The sequence below is a fragment of the Dendrobates tinctorius genome, unplaced genomic scaffold, assembly GCF_039654945.1.
Source record: "Dendrobates tinctorius isolate UK_male_01 unplaced genomic scaffold, ASM3965494v1 ptg000162l, whole genome shotgun sequence".
NCBI classification, from domain to species: domain Eukaryota; kingdom Metazoa; phylum Chordata; class Amphibia; order Anura; family Dendrobatidae; genus Dendrobates; species Dendrobates tinctorius.
The window spans coordinates 42,103,838-42,108,203 of record NW_027361829.1 but is presented as its reverse complement, the minus strand read 5'-3'; positions in this window follow the sequence as shown (position 1 = coordinate 42,108,203).

Here is a 4,366-nt window from a genome sequence, read left to right as displayed (position 1 = left end):
AATATACACTGTGCAGTTTTCCCATACAAGAATCCTTAGAGCATATTAGAATAAGCCTCCAGACGCATGAATGTCAACTGTCACTTATCTCTAATAAGAGGATGCAGCTGCTCAGATGATATAGTGAAGTTTACAGTATGTACAGTATTCATAACCAAATTTGAAAATCAGTCATAATTTGATTTAAGTTTGTCCAAAGTGGTTCATATGTTACTTGCATGTATCAATACAGCATTAGAACATAATTTCTGAACATTGTATGCAAGTTTAAGTATTATTTTTCTATTTTTTCTGTAATATTTGCAAACCATTATGTGTTAACTCTATAGAGGTATTCTTTGTTTACTACATTATGTTATAACTAATTGGTCAATGTATGGTACTGTTTGGATACTATCACAATATTATCTGAGTACTGTATGCTGATATTTAGTTAAAATGTGTCTACAGGTTGAGTAGTGTTTAATAGAGATGGGCGAAGACGAAGAGTAAAGTTCAGCGTCCTTACCGAACACCTACTGTTCGGGCACGGACACCGAACATGGATTTCACCGGGAAGTCCGTGTTACTGTTTGGGTTCGGCTGCCCGCGAACACCGGGTGTATGTTGTGCTGTCATGTGCATGACAGCACAGCAAACACCGCTTCTGATTGGCGGTGAAATCATCCCCGTCGGTCAGAGAGCCGCAGTTCCCATGCTGTCAAAAGACAGCATGAGCATGCAGCTCTGATCGGAGGTATAAAATTCACCTCCGGTCACTGGTGTTAGCTGATGGGACTACTGATCCCATCATCTGACACCTGCTGCCGCTAATTACAGTGAGAGCAGGAGCGGTGGATGGGAATATTCATTAGCCGCTCCTGCGCTGTAAATAATTAATTTTAAAAAAACGGCGTGGGTTCCCCTGTATTTTTGATAACCAGCCAGGCAAAACTCACAGCTGGTGGCTGTCAGCTGTCAGCTTCAGCAAGGCTAGTTATCAAGAATAGAGAGGTCCCCACACTGTTTTTTTTTAATTATTTAAATAAATAATTTTAAAAACACAGCATGGGGTCCTCCCATTTTTGATAACCAGCCTTGCTAAAGCTGACAGCTGGGGGCTGGTATTCTCAGGCTGGTAAGTGGCCATAGATATTAACGCCCCCCAGCCTAAAAATAGCAGCCCGCAGCTGCACAGAAAAGGCACATCTATTAGATGTGCCAATTATGGCGCTATGCCTTGCTCTTCCCACTTGCGGTGGCAAGTGGGGTGATAGTTGGGGGGGCTGATGTCACCTTGTATTGTCAGGTGACATCAGGCATCGAGGTTAGCAATGGAGAGGCGTCAATAAGACACCCCCATTACTAACCCCATAGTCACGTTGTAAGAAATCATAGACACCCAGAAAAAAGTCCTTTAATTGAAAGAATGACAAAGACTCCTTTAATAATCTTAATTAAACCATACTTATGACCTCGCCTAACTCCATGAAAGCCCTCGATCTCCTGTAATAAAACTAAAATTAAAAAAACAACATACCATACCTGTCTGTCGTTCTGTCCCACACCGTAATCCATGTCTGGGGATAAACAGTTTTCAACCTAGACGGTGCCAAGATGCGACCATCCAGGCTGAGAACCACTGGTGACTGAGCGGCTGTGAGCACGGTCTCAGTGACCGGTGGTGACGTCATTGTGGTTACATCTGGTTATTGAGGCTCTGTTCCCAGCCAGGCTGAACTGTGGTGACCTTTGTGAGATCTCCGCTAGTAGGATGAGAGTTTTTGTCACAGTGCTAGCGGGGCTCTCACTGAGGTCACCGCAGTTCAGCTAGGCTGGGAACAGAGCCTCAGTGACTGGATGCAACGTCAATGATGTCACCACCAGTCACTGACGCTATGCTCACCAGTAGTTGATTCCCCAATGGTTCTCAGCCTGGACGTCACATCTTGGCACCGTCCAGGTTGAAAACTGTTTATCCCCCAGACATTGATTACGGTGTGGGACAGAACGACAGACAGGTATGCTATATTGTTGTCTTTTCATTTTAGTGTTATTATAGGAGATTGTGGACTTCTGAGGAATTAGACAAGGTCATAATTATGGTTTCATTAAGACTATTAAAGGAGTCTGTGTCATTCTTTCAACTAAAGGACTTTTTCTGGGTGTCTTTGTTTTCTTACAGCGTGACTATGGTGTTAGTAATGGGGGTGTCTTATTGACGCAACTCCATTACTAACCTTTGGGGCCTGATGTCACCTGACAATACAAAGCTGACATCAACCCCTGTTATGAATGAGTCACCGGAGGAGGAAAAAACAAAAATACAAGCTAAGTCCAGAAAACCGGAGAGGTTGGTAGCTAGCAGATTGCAGACCCCTGATCCCATTCACAACAACTAACAGTAGCCGTGGGGTGTCCTACGGTGGTCCTAGACACCTCGCTCACAGCAGGAGAACTAAATAAACCTAAAGAAAGAAAGGGGAAATCTAAACTGCCCCAGAGCAGACCCCAAAGCAATAGACAGCCCCCAACATGTATTGACGGTGAAAACAGATGAAAACACAAACACAGACAGAAAGACAGGCTCAGCAAACGATGGGGCCCTCACTAACTAGATAGGACAGGAAAGAAAAGCAACTGTCTGCAATCACGCAAAAACCCTGCCAAAAATAATGTCCAGTACGTCTGATAGAAAAGGCTCTGAAGTCACTAGACTTCAAAATCACTATATCAGCACTCAGGTATATTCTGGAAACAGAGCAAAGAGATCAACTGATCAGAGACAAATATGGAGTTCAGCCAGTCCCAACCAGGGCTGGCTGAACACAAACACTAAGTAAACCAGACAAAATCTCATGGAACAATAGCATAACAAAAACTTAGCTTTGTTAGGACTAAACTGGAGGCCAGAGCTCAGAGCAGAAAGGATCGCCAGCAACCCAGCAGGGCGTCGGCGGCCTTATATCCACTCAGAGATTCCGGATGTCCAATCACACTCCACCTGTTCAGATGACAGGTTTTTCCCATCTAAATCAATTTCACTACCTCCTTTCACCAGCAGAGGGAGTTCATCGGACATCAAAGGTGAAGGAGAAAATGAGCTCATAACAAGCCCCCCAACTATCACCCCACTTGCCATCGCTACAGGGCAAGTGGGAAAAGCTGGGCAAAGCACCATAATTGGCAAATCTAATAGATGTGCCTTTTATGGGCAGCTGCGGGCTGCTATTTTTAGACTGGGGGGGCCAATATCCATGACAGTGTGGCAAACACTGGGTGTTCTGGCAACCATTCAAGTGAATGGGGTTTGGGTCTGGGTACTGTTCCAGTACCCGAACCCGAACTTTTTGTAACTGTTCAGCTGAACCCGTCAGACCCGAACATCCAGGTGTCTGCCCATCTCTAGTGTTTAACCCCTTCAAGGCATCCACCATATATGTATGGTGCAACGAGCCCACCCCATACCTGGAAGGTGATGGCTGTGTGTTACAGCCAGGACCTGCCACTAGCGATTGTTAACTTATTAAATGCTGTTGTCAATCTTTTTCAGTGCCATTTAACATACGCCGACATGCGCGCATGTCATTCTTTCCGCACATCGACACACCTGTGACATGATCGTGGATCACCGATGGGTTGTCATGACTACCTATAGCCGAGCTCAAAAGAGATCGTGATTTCTACTAAATGCAGTGACACTGTGGCATCGCTGTATATAGCACAAGTGATCAGAGGTTTGCATCTTAAAGTCAAAGTTCCCTAAGTGGGCTAACAAGAACAGTGAAAAGTAAAAAAAACAATATTTTAAAAATTTAAAGAAAAATAAAAATAAAAGTTCAAATTGCCTCCCTTCTCCCCCATTAAAAATAAAGATATTAAAAAAATGAATGTTTAACAATTTTTCCTATAAAATTCATTTTATCTTCAGTTTTGTAAGTTTCATTGTCAGTCTGTAAAAGTGGCATAATAATTCACAGGTCTACAAAAAATATTTTTTGTAATCATCGCAGGTAACTTTGTACTTTTCTGAATCATCTTTTTGTCCTGATTTCAAAAATGTATATAGTTTTTCTGTAGAACGTATAGTTTCCATGGAAGAGCAGCATCATTATTATAAAGTATAGGAAATATACTGGCAACATTAAGAAAACAGTAATCTACATATCAGAAAAAAATGCTTCACCTTACAAAACAGTTTTTATTGAACCAAAATAATTCACATGTAAAATAGAAACCAAAAGATAAGCAGAAATTAAAAGTTCTTGACATTAGACTGTCATTGATACGATTTTTCAGGGTTGTCCCTATATAACATCCAGCAGTAATCTGACATCATTGAGTCATTCCAAAAACCCTGGTAGCTGTGTTCCAGTACTCTAATATA